Source organism: Heteronotia binoei, chromosome 21 (assembly GCF_032191835.1).
Source record: "Heteronotia binoei isolate CCM8104 ecotype False Entrance Well chromosome 21, APGP_CSIRO_Hbin_v1, whole genome shotgun sequence".
NCBI lineage: Eukaryota > Metazoa > Chordata > Lepidosauria > Squamata > Gekkonidae > Heteronotia > Heteronotia binoei.
In genome coordinates, this window is record NC_083243.1 from 100,830,901 (window position 1) to 100,844,064 (window position 13,164).

General features: G+C 44.5%; 1 protein-coding gene across 1 annotated transcript in view; it reads right to left on the reverse strand.

Annotated features, from left to right (window-relative positions):
• CD82 (CD82 molecule) overlaps window positions 1-9,018 on the reverse strand; it is a 97,194-nt gene extending 88,176 nt beyond the window's left edge. The window contains exon 1 of the mRNA XM_060261328.1: window positions 8,825-9,018. The gene's annotated coding sequence lies outside the window, so the exon portion shown is untranslated. The remainder of the gene's footprint in view (window positions 1-8,824) is intronic.
• Between the last annotated feature and the right edge of the window lie 4,146 nt (window positions 9,019-13,164).

Here is a 13,164-nt window from a genome sequence, read left to right on the forward strand (position 1 = left end):
TTTGCATGACTTGCTATGTTCAACAGCAGCCGCTCTATGAAAGCCAGTGTGGTATAGCAGTTAGAGCTTCAGGTTAGGATCTGCAAGACACAGATTCAGATCCTCTTCTTGCTGTGGAAGCTGACTGGGCAATTTTGGTTCAGTCACATACTTTCAGCCTAACTTACCTCACAGGGTTATTGAGCAAATAAAATGGAGGAGAGGATAATAATGTAAGTTGCTTTGGTCCCCATGGTGGAGAAAGGAGGGGAATAAAGTAAGTAAATAGAATAAATAAATATAGCTGAAGATGGGAAGCAGGTAAAAATAGGTTGGTGAATGAGGCAGAGAGAGGAGATGGGGATTGCCAAAAGGAAAAGAGGTTAGGAAATGCCTAAAAATGGGGGAGGGGGTAGCCTGAGGAAGATGAGATTTGAGGAAGGGAGCAACCTCAGAGGGGTATAATGCCATAGAATCCACCCTCCAAAGCAGCCATTTCCTACAGAGAAACTAATGCTGCCAACTTCCAGGGTGAAGATGCAGATCACCTGAAAGTACAACTGCTTTCCAGATGACAGAGATCATTTCCTCTGGAAAAAATTGCTACGTTGGAGGGTGTACTTTATGGCATTATACTCCTCTGAGGTTGCTTCCCTTCCCAAATCTTGCCCTTCCAAGGCTCCACACCAAATATCCAAAGATTTTCCAGCCTTGCTCTGGCAACCCTAAGGGAAACTGATCACTGTAGTTGGGAGATCTGTCATGATTCCAGGAGATCTCCAGCCACCACTTGGAGGCTGGCATCCCTAGAAGGAGAGGAGGAAGCTGCAAAAGGGGAGAGACTCTGGGGGCTTTCTGGAAAGGGGAAGAAGAAACAGTTGGAGAAATTAGATGCCTCCCACAAGTCCTTGTGGGTTCCCACTTGTATGTCTTTAATACAGGTGCCTGTAGATTAATTTTATTTTGAATATTTATTAGGATCTTTATCAGTGTAAATATTTACCACTGTACACAGGGAGCATTGTATAGGGAGCATGACATCTACAATACCCAGCCATTTCTTTTGCTGTCAGATGGCTTCAAATGGCCCAGTATCAGCTCTGAATTCCAAGGTACCAGGCCCCAACTCTGACATAGAGTACATGCTCACCTCATCATTAGCTGTTTGTGCCCTTTATTTTATTAAATAACATTGGGGCAGATGCTATTGCATTACATCTCTTTGTCTTCCAAACCTTCCCCAACTCAGACATCAGGACTTGTGGGTCTCACACCATTGCTATACACCCCATTTTGCAAGCAGGGACAGGAACTTGCCTGTTCCTATCCCCTCCCAGCAGCAAGGAGCTCTGTTTGGTTCTTCTCCTAGCTTCTGATTGCCTCTAATGCAGCTATCAGATGCCTGCGTGCTATGAAACCAAACCACTTCCAGTTCAGGCCAGTGGTTGCTCCAGATGCTTTTCAGGGCTCTGGGACACCAATGGCACAATATCGGAGTCCTTTAAATCCATCAGCAATCACACTGTCTCACTGCTGAGACACATCATATCTGGCAGGATCCTGAAGACTGTCATATCAGGATGACAAGTGCTCAGTAGTATCAAGTATCTCTAGAAGATGTTCACTGAACATTGCTCTTGATCTGAAAACCTGAAATCTGCCCTAATAAGTTGTTGATTTGTAAGGTGGACATTCAGGAGTCAAAGTGTCAGGAAATAATGTGAGCTGGATCCTAACTACAGCCAGTGGTATAAAGCCCACAAAGTAGGGCTTCCTCACCTCCCTATTCTTACTGATAGCCTACTTAGCTCTGTTCTTGGCAGTCAAGAACCCTCAGAAACAACATGTCAGCCAAATGCAGTGGGAAGGGAAAAACCACAATCCCCTCCTTCCCCAGCAGAGGTGTCGTTCTGCCAACATAACTGCTGTTGCAAAGGCAGACAGGCAACATAGGATCCAATTCCTCCAACTACTTTCCTCTGACTTATCCAGCACTGGCCAATGCTCAGGGTAAGTCTACAAAACTGCACTGACAGCCACTAACTTCCAAAGTTTCCATTTCACTTCAGCTTTGTGTGCTTCAGATGCCTGATGCCAATAGGCATCAGATACTACAGCAGCAACAAAGCAGACACAGAGTGATTCTACATCTATCTAAAGAAACACCACACCTGTAAGAAATAGCTCACTTACAAGTTGCCTAAGTACAAAATGTCAAGTTAGGCACACAAAAAGGAAGAGGTTTAATAAATTCACAGGTGAAACACAGGACTGAAAGATTAACTGAAGAAGACATTTAACAATTTGGCATGCACAAGGGCCAGGCAGCTGACAGCAACTCAAAAGTTCAAGTACTGGGAGTGTATAAACCACCTAAGTAGTAAGAAGAGATTTAGTGAAATAAATAGTAAGTAAATAGTAAAATAAATAAAATGAATTTTAACAGAGATAAATGTAAAGTTCTGCATTTAGGTAGGAAAAATCTGGTGCATAATTATAGGATAAGGGAAACTTGTCTTGGCAGTAGTACATGTGAAAAGGATCTAAGGGTCTTAGTGGACTGTACACTGAATATAAGTCAACAGTGTGATGTGGTGGCTAAAAAGGCAAATTCAGTTTTGGGCTGTATCTACAGAAGTAGTCTCCAGATCAAGTGCTCTGGTTTACTCTGCTCTGGTTAGACCTCACCTATAGTGTTCAGTTTTGGGCACCACATTTTAAGAAGGATACAGACAAGCTGGAACATGTCCAGAGGAGTGCAATGAAGATGGTGAGGGGTCTGGAGACCAAGTCCTATAATGAAAAGCTGAAGGAGCGGGTTATGTTTAGCCCGGAGAGGAAATGACTGAGAGGTGATATGATCACTTCAAGTACTTGAAGTGCTGTCATATAGAGGATGGTGCAGAATTGTTTTCTGTTGCCCCAGAAGGTTGGACCAGAAACTTCTGAAATTAAACAAAAAGAGTTTCCAGCTAAACATTAGGAAGAACTTCCTGACAGTTAGAGCAATTCCTCAGCGGAACAGGCTTCCTTGGGAGGTAATGGGCTCTACCTCCTTGGAGGTTTTTAAACAGAGGCTAGATGACCATCTGACAGCAATGCTGATTCTGTGAATTAGGCAGATCATGAGAAGGAGAGTAGGAAGGGTTGCATCAATGCATAGTTCTTGTGGCTCTTTCTTACATGCCCAGGGGAAAGTTGATTGCCACTTTAGATCAGAAAGCATTTTTTTCTCCAGGCCAGTTTAATCAGGGATCCTGGAGGTGTAAGGGGAAGGTATTTGTGAATTTTCTGCACTGTGCAGGGGGTTGGACAAGATGACCCTGGAGGTACCTTCCAACTCTATGATTCTGTGAAATAGAAGATGCAGAATGACAGGCTTATAAAGACCCAGAGAATCATCCATGCCCAGAAATTCCAGCATATTAAACATAATCCATACCATAACACTACAGAGGACAGGATGTTACAAGGATGCCTTGTTAAAGATGCCAGCAGGTCAAATAATGCATTTTAGCAAGACAAAGAATACAATTTAGCAAGGTAAGAAAATGTTTGACATCCTCCAATACAAGAACTCATGGACATTCAATGAAATTGCTGAGCAGTTGGGTTAGAACTGATAAAAAGCAAGTACTTCTTCAACCAAAGGGTGATTAACATGTGGCATTCACTGCCACAGGAGGTGGTGGCGGCTACAAGCATAGACAGCTTCAAGAGGGGAATGGATAAGCATATGGAGCAGAGGTCCATCAGTGGCTATTAGCCACAGCTTATTGTTGGAACTATCAGTCTGGGGCAGTGATGCTCTGTATTCTTGTGCTTGGGGGGGGGGCACAGTAGAAGGGCTTCTAGCCCCACTGGTGGACCTCTTGATGGCACTTGTGTTTTGTGGCCACTGTGTGACACAGAGTGTTGGACTGGATGGGCGATTGGTGTGAGCGAGAGACCCCTAATTTCAGTTATATATGGACATCGTAATCACCCGTTTGGTTGCTATGGTGCCTGGAGATTCAACTCACACACATCTGCTATGAGACGTGGGTTTTATCTACCATTTTATAAGAGACTTATGTGAGTACTAAGAGCCTCAGCATTACAACAGCACTCTATATCTCTGGAAGCGTGCTAGCCAGAAGTACAGATGGGTTTCCAGCCGCTCTGTGCGTGCACCATCTCGGCCGTTGCAGTGGAAGAAGTTGCGCCACCAGGAATGGTCCAGGCAAGCGGTTTCCAGCCTTTACCACGAAAGCCATGTTGGTAGGCTAACATCATCAATGACCATCTTCCTGCCGTGCCAGACTCCATGACAGCGAAGCGAGAGGCTGACATACTCAACAGCTGTTACTTTTGCATACGGCAATCAAGCTTATCTTAGGCGTGGATCCTGCCAGACTGCCTAAGCTTTTGTCCAATGGAACCCAAGACAAAAGATGGTGCCAGCAGAGAAGTAAAGAAGAGGAAGAACAGCTTCATCTTGAGCCAGAGTTCTTTGTATAAATCGGGTGTCACCTTAAGTACCAATTTGGCCCTCTATTGTCACTTTTAGATAAGTTCGGATAATTTGTTTTGATCCCTTCAATTGTCACCCTCCAGCCTTCTCCCTGCCCATTGTTACCTGGAAACCCAATCAGGTAACCGTAGCCAGGTCCGCTCATTGGCTGGATATGGGCATCCAATCAGGTGCTCTAAAGAGACTGGCCACTGCCCACTGCACAAGTCCAGCCCCTATGGTCACTTCGGAGCCTCCCCTTTTTCTGAGGTCATGTACCAGCTGACCACTTATCATCTGCCCCTGCACCTCCTACCCCCTAAGGGCTCAAGGTAGTCCTTATAACCTCTGACCCAACTCCCCACACATGTGCATCTGACAGTACTACATACTCCGCTGTTAGATATGCCCCCGATACCTGATCAGTTGAGGGTCCATCCCCCCATCTCCTTTTTTGTCGCCATTGGAGCCTTCCTCGACTATGATAGGTAATTATTACCCTGTTTGTCAATCCTTGTGTTTACCTGTCTATTTCTACCCTATTTTTATTAGGACTGTATGTGTGTTGTGTGACTTTATACCCTTTATTTCATAATAAACCGCTTTTATTATTATATTATATTGTCTCGTTATTGGGTAACTTCCAAAGCAGATACCTTCTGTATAAGCAGGTTTTTGATCTCGTTAAAAGGCAGATCCACTTTAAATTCCTCAAAATCCAATTTTATGGCAATTTGCTTAACATTGGCCTGATCCAACATGGCTTCTCTTATTTAAAACATTCCTATGCTACCTTTCAACCCAAATCAGGTCCCCAAGGATGCAAACATCCAAACACTTAAAACTGCACTTAAAACAAAGTATATAAAACTAAACATTCAATAGAAATATATAAACACAAAAACATACATACATATAACAGCATAACAACAGAGGAGGATCAATAGTTACTGGGGGTACACCAGACAAAATAAAAAAATATCTTCCACCAATAGGTGAAGATGCTCCCCAGGGAGATTCTGCAGGAAATCCCCCTAACACCATATTAAAACCAGCCAGATCCATCAAACTACAGGGACAGATCGTGTTAACTCACTCCCCCACCACTGTGCAAATTTGCTACCCCAGCAAGTAGTGATCTTTCCACGACAAAGGTCTCTTTAATCCATTCACCTTCAAATCACCTTTGTCCTGTTCAGAGAAGTACACCAGATCAAGAGTGTGTTCTGTATAGTGTCTTGGGGCTGAGGCAGGCCCATGGTGACCATGAAATCCTGAGCTGCTCCCAACAGGGTAGCCTCAGCAGGGACATTGAAGTCCCTCAAAACAACCAGCCTAGGAGTCTCTGAGACCAATTCCACCATCTTATGCAAGGAGCAAGCTGAGCAGTACAGTGGGTGGTATGGCAACAGAATCCCATTCCTGTTTTATACTCCCAACACAAGATACATGCTAGCAGAGTCCTGGATAGGGCATTAAGCCAAGGGGATAGAATCCTCCCTGCTTCCCTGGAGTAAGTACCCTGACGGGCACAGCTGGAAGAGGTTAACTCCTCCCTTCCCCAGCCAGGTCTCAGTAATGTATGTCAGGTTAGTTCTCTTATCAGCAACTAAATCCTGCATGTCCGACCCAGCATTTAAATGCAAGATATTTATGCCCAGTGCATGCTGATATGGTCATCAGCATCACCCTATCTGGATAAACCGGAGGAAACAACAGCCTGCAAATTTGTTAATGTTCTGATTAATGTTCAAATACATCTAAAATAATAAGATTTTAATACTGTGGATTTTTATGATGGAACCTGCCCAGAGCCTGCTTGCGGGGAGGGCAAGATAACATTGAATAAAATATAAAGTCTGCTGTCCCTTCTCCTTACCTGGCCTTTTCTCCTTTACCACTGTTATTTTCCCCCAAGCCTACACTCTATTGATTTTTGTTCATCTATTGATTGTGGCACCACCCTGCCCCCATTATGCTACATCCCCCCCCCCCAGCAGGTGCCACAAGAACAGTCAAACTTTTAAAGAAAACTGAACATTAAAACACCAGTTTGCTTTAATAAAAGACCTTTCTTCTCATCCAGATTGGAACCATGAATGAAAATTCCTTTGTCAAGCATCTCAAAAGAGAATTTCTCTAAGAGTTCTGGACAGGGCGCAAAGGCAGGGGGATAGAATAAATTTATTCCTTTCCTCAAATACAACATGCAAAGAACTGTAAGGAAAATCCTGTTACCAATGTTCAGTCAGTAACTCAGACCGGCAGATGACATGTTTAAATTACTGCACAGTCTGTAAAGATTAAGCTACAGTACTGCCTCTGAGCTTCCTTCACTCAGTGATCAAGGCACTATGAGAGCAACACATTTGGTTGGCCTTTTGCATCTTCATTCCCCACAATAAACTATGATATGAGAGAGTTTACATACCTACAACACAGCTCCATGCTACAGACTTGGCAGTGCCCACTGACTGCAGCTGTTACATTCCAGCACAAGAAAGCCTTCTGAACCCACAACAGACTTTACCTCCTCTATTCATGACCCTCCTTTTCCATTACAGCCTCAGAAGTCTCAGGTTTCTCCTTGTGTATGTGGCTGTCTCTCATGGCTACACATGCACTTGCACTAAAGCAAAAATGGCACGCAAACAATTTGAATTTTTTAAAAGAGTACCACAAGGAATCACTGGCATTGCAACTCTCAAGAAACTGTTGAACAGATTAAAGCAATTTCTGCATCAACTACACAGCAGCAGTTAAACCTACCTTGGATCCAAACAGTCTGTAAGTTTCCTTTAACTAGAACAAGTTGGCAGGTGCTGAGAAAAAAATGCAGTTTTTGTTTCCACAGCTCTGAGAAAAGGTCCCTCTAACACAGCTTGCTACAACTATCCAGAAAATGATTAATGGAGGGGAACTCCATCTCCCACCAGGGAAAAAAGTTTTTTAGGAAGCCTGTTCTCATTCTGCTTCCTCCTTATGAACAGAGTTCTCCTTCCCTCTAGTGCACTAGCTCCCATAGTCTGCAGCCACAACTTCATCCTACTGCCTAGCAGTTGCACAGATGCAGCAATACCCTTCCCTCCTGACTATTAGTACACTCATCCTCTCATGTAGAGATTGATGCATTTCCCTTTAGCTTTGAGGAGGCCTTCACTTCAGCATTTGAATGCAACAGCCCAGTCCACATGTTGGCAATTCCTCTGGCTAAAATGCTACATTTCTCATGATTTAAAGCAATAGGTGTTTTTATAACAGCAAAGTCTACTGCAGCTACCACAGTCAAGATTTAAGCATACAGGTGCGGTTAAAAGGAAACAACCTGGTTGTGTAGAAAGTCAGAAGTTTGTTTCGAGTTGCCAAATGCACAGAGCTCCACCCACTCCTTGTAGGAGAACAACCTGTACAGGAAAGTCCCTTTCACTCTCCAGGGAAGCATTTCTCAGCATTGCACCACTAGGCTGGCTGGATAAGCTTTAACTACTGAGTCAGGTCTATCAGCTGTTACAGGAGCCAAAAACAAAGCAGGAGTCAAGTCGCTTCTTTAAGACCGACCAATTTTTATTTAGAACGTAAGCTTTCGCTTGGATCTATCTACAGGCTCCAAGAGACTCTGACCAAAACAGGCAGCAGATCTGGTTACAAAGCTTCCCCACCACCACACACAATACTTCCTTCTCTGAGATGCACCACAGACCATTTTCCAGCAGCAATGCCAGATTTGGGAGGGGGGGATCTCAAAGAAGGACTGGACAGAGCAAGAGGAAGATTCAGTGGGTGGAAGGTGAGTAACTTTCATTTTAGCATTGCTCTCCAAAATGGGGGATATGGCCTCGTCCGTCTCTCCCTCACTTACAACTTCAGGGAGGCACAAGCCATTTCAAATCACACAAAGTACTCTTAGCAACAGGGCTCAGAATACGCCACATGGGAAACCCCTGATAAAAGGAAGGACATCGGCCAGCCAGTCCAGGGAGGGAAGAACACGCACACGGTTCAATACAGGCGCCCAGGCTGAGGTGGACTACCGGGAAGCACAAAGCATTCCAAAGCAAAGAGATTCTCTCGACACCTATCAGCGAGCCCCTAAACCTTTACTGAAGAGAAAAGACGGGAAAGGAAAGCCGTCTTCCTGCAGCCCGCCAAAGGGAGGCGGGGGGGGGGGAGCAAGAGCGGCCAACCTCTTCAGTGAAACCGGTTCTTTATTCCGACTCGATCACCTCCTTCCCTCTCTTCTTGCTAGGAAAGCCGCCCTCAGGCACAATTCACAGACTCCCGCAACCCAACCCCAGCTCGGAGTGGGACAGGCAGCAATCGCCGTCGATACTACAGGAAACGACCCCGGATTACCTGCTACAGACGCGCGACAAAGAACCACCGCTATGGTAGACTAGTTCCCCTTGCGTGCCGTGCAAAAGGCAGTCGATGTGGCTTCGCCTCAGCTTGGCTCTGCTTCTCGGCTCCAGCTGCTTTGAGTTCTGACCGGGAGGAGCCAGCAGCAGCAACGGCCAACCCCCTGGGGCAGCCCAGAGACGCGGTGCAGGTTTAACCCTTGCTTGCCCGTAAAAGCAGAGAGCGCCACTCAGCCTGGACGCAGATGCCAGGGGAGACAGCCCTCGTTTGACTTGCTGAGCTCTCCCAGGCTTTCGATGTTATTGCCCTCTTCAGTCTCTGGTGCTGTTTTTTTTTAGTAACAGACCGTACGGCTTCTTCACGGGGCACATTTTTAGGCGCAAACTTGAATCCTCCTGTCTGTGCATCTTTTCGAAGTAATTATCAGCGTCAAAGGTACATGTGCGGCGGACTGCAGCCTTGCAGCCCGCTCCTAAACCGCTGAAGTTTGCAAACTGAGATGAACGCGTTTGGCAACGTGGGACAGCCATCAGAGACACCACGTTGTCAGCAGGGTGGACCTCTTCGCACAACTGAAATCTAAGGGGGGGGGGGAGGAATGACGGCGGCCAGCACCGCCCCAGATGCTTAACACGGAGCTTATTCTCATGCAGTGTTTAAGAACTATGCGTTTCCAGAATTCTTGCTCGCCTGCCTGTACACGTACGATTTGTACAGAGTGTACACCAACCAATGTAAGGAATGTGTGCAGGTCAGGGATAGAATTTCATTTCAGCATGAACTGAGGTTTGGCAAAATATCGAATGTGGTCTGATTTAGCCCTTGATATGTACTCAACTGCCGCAACTGAACATTCCGGCTTCCATTAGTAAAATGGACCTGAGAATATGCTCGTAGGACGCCTGTAGTTTTCGCCTTCTGTTGGGGTAGCCCGATCCTCGTTGCCTCTCCCTGGCTGGGATCACACATACTAAAGTAGGGGTGTCAAACTCATTTGTTATGAGGGCCGGATCTGACACAAATGAGACCTTGTTGGGCCGGGCCATGTCTGATTGGGCCAAACCATGTCAGGCTGGGCCATGTGTGTACCCATTTAAGATTAGGTAGCAGAGATATAAATTTTATAAAGAACACAAACACAAATATATATTTTTAAAACATGCTTAGAACGTTACCATTCATTGGATTTAAAGGTGCTTTCTTAGTCTTTCTCCCATGGGATCCAGGGAACTGGGCAAAGGAAGCTCTGGCTCTTTCCTTCCCCAGGGATTTGGGGGGGGGAGTGGGGAGAGCCTCAGTCAATAGAAGGAAGAGGCTTGGCTCAGTAGCTCTGCTGTGTAATCCAGAGAGCCTGGCAAAGCAAGCTATTCCTCCCCAAGGGAGGAGCCTCAACCAATGGAGAAAATAGAGGTTTTGTTTTGTAGATCCTGTGCAATTGAGCAAGCCTTGCAAAGCAAGCTGTTGTGCAGAAGGAAGCAAGAGAGAGAGAGAAGGAAGCAGACAAGACTCAGGGGCCTGATAGGAGCCCTCTGGGGGCCTGATTAGGCCCCCGAACTGCATGTTTGACATCCCTGCACTAAAGAATGCACTTTCAATCTACTTTCAATGCACTTTACATCTGGATTTTGCCAGTTCACTTAAGTAAAATCCAGTTGGAAAGTGGATTGAAAGTGCATTCTTTAGTGTGTGTGATCACAGCCCCTGTTGCTCTACTTTAAAAAATGGTGGGAAATCCCTTCACAGAACTCTTGATGTCATGTCCAATATGTCCTGTGTCATTGTCTGGCTACAAAAAATTCCCAGCAATCCCTCCCCCCCAGCACACACACATTATGTGGACACTAAGGGTTTTTTTTTCTGCCAGAGCCCACAGGAGCAGAGCTCCACCTGGGCTGGCAGGCCAGGGCTCCAGCTGTCCTAACCAGCCATGTGGTAACCATGTGCTCCCAGGCCAGCTGGTGTGGCCTAATGTGCAAATGAGCTTCTGCAGAGCTTTCTTAACAAAAAAAAAAGCACTGTGGACACCCCTTTAATAAGAATTTGGCAGCAGAAGCTTGGTGAGTGTTTGGGGAAGACTCCTTCCCATACCTTGGTCAGGGGTTCTTGAACTGGCCAAAGTTCAGACCAAACTTTGGCTTCGGTTTGATTCTGTGCCTATTGGTAAGCATGAGATGATGTACACTGGGACAAAAAGTCCCACCTTCAAGTATAGGTTAATGGGATTTGAACTTGCTGAGACTGAGAGGGGAAAAGATCTTGGGGTCATAGCGGATAGCTCAATGAAAGTGTCGACCCAGTGTTCTGCTGCTGAAAAAGGAAAACTCTATGTTATGGATTATTAGGAAAGGGATTGAGAATAAAATGGCTAATATTGTAATACTCCAATAGATCAATGATGCGGCCTCATTTGGAATACTGTGTTTAGTTCTAGTAACCATATTTTTAAAAAGACATTGCAGAACTAGAAAACGTACAGAGGAGGGAAACCCAGATGATTAGGGGGTTGGAGCACGTTCTTGGTGATGAAAGACTGAAGAGTCTGGGACTTTTCAGTTTCTCTCTGGGGGGGCAGAATACCCAAGAGGGAGTGATAACTAAGGAGGGAGGTGCTTCATACAATTATGTATGAGGTGCAGACAATTAACAAAGAGAAAAATTTCTCCCTCTTCAAAATACGAGAACTCAACAGCATACAATGAAGCTGATGGGCAGTAAGTTCAGGACAGTGTAAGTAAAATGTGAAATTCACTGGCAAATGATGTAGTGATGGTCACAGGAATAAACAGCTTTAAAAGGGGATTAGATTCATGGAGGATAAATTTGTCAATGGTTACTAGCCATGGTGACTGAGGGGAACCTCCACATTCAGAAGCACTAATCCTCTGAATTCCAGAGTCAGGAGGCAACATCAGGGAAGCTTTTATGCCTTGCTGTTGGCTGTCCAAAGGAACTGGTCAGCCACTGTGAGAGACAGGATGCTGGACTAGGTGGACTATTGGTCTGATCCAGTAGCAATCTTCTTATGTTCTAGTTCTTGCATTAGCAATGGCTGCTACGCAGTTCATACTTTTGGTTCTTACTTCTAAAACTCATATTTTCCTGTGCAAACCTACCCACCTATTAAAATGTTCTCTGTTCTGTACAGAAGCAAGGTGGGCAAGCACCAGAAACAGAGCCTTTTATGTAGAAGCACTGACTGGAGAATTCCTTCCCCACAGAAGCTTATGTGCCACCAGACTTGCAAGCTTCTAGGCATTAAGCTTCTTTTCATTGCTCAGGGAGTTTTGAGTATTTTATCCACTACTATCATTTGCTGTTGAAAGTTTTGTAGGTTGTCATACCTATTTTCAACTGTTGTATGTGTTTAAGCTGCTATTTCTTACACTGCTTTATGGCTGCTGTTTTATGGTTATTAGCCTGTACGTTTTTCCTTTTTCTATTGCTTTATTGTCTTGTGTTGTTTGTATTGTTGTAACCCACCCTGAGCCTTGCTATGCAGTGGAGGGCCAGCTAGAAATTTAATACAAGATAGAAAGGATTCTATGATTCTCTTTATGCCTCTTCCATATTAGTAGTTTGACTTCATTCTTTGTCTGTTTTTCCTCTTGAAAGAACTAGCAAATTCACCCATATACCCTAATTCTGTGCACAGCTATAGTAAGTTCTATTCAAATCAGTAAGACTTCCTTTTGAGTAAATATGCAAAGCATCATATTGCAAGACAATGGTGCTAAGCATCTTGCTTGGGAGAAATTCCCCTTGAAATGAATAGCTGGATTTATGAGTGCATTCTGTCTATTCTGCTCTGGAGTACTGCAAATTACAGCCAGGCAGAGCACAAACCAGATGCCATTAACATTTTACATCATTTATTTCAATGGAAGACAGTAGTGCATATTCTTAAACTCTCCCACTGATATAAGTTATGCTCTTATTAGATGCTTACTTATATTAATAATTATAACAGAAATACTAATGGTGTGTCTCCTGTATGGCTCATAAAAAAGAGAGGAAACAGTTGAGCAAAACCAGTTGTTTGGATGAGACAAAAAGTGAAGCTGTATGTTTTTGCCAAATTCAAACACCAGTCTTTATTTTCCATCTTTCCTCCCTATTTGGCAGTAATACTTATATTCCATATCCTTTAAAAAAATCATGTGCTTTTTTTGGTGACCTCTCATTTCAAAGATGCTTAATATTAAGGTATCCATCCTTGAATCTCTCATTTCAGAGTAGTCCCATCGTACTTGAATGGCCAGTGTAAGCCGAAATGCCCTCAAAACGAGGTTGGGGAATTAGTTAGGTGGACACCCGGCTTAATAGGAATCTTTTTACCA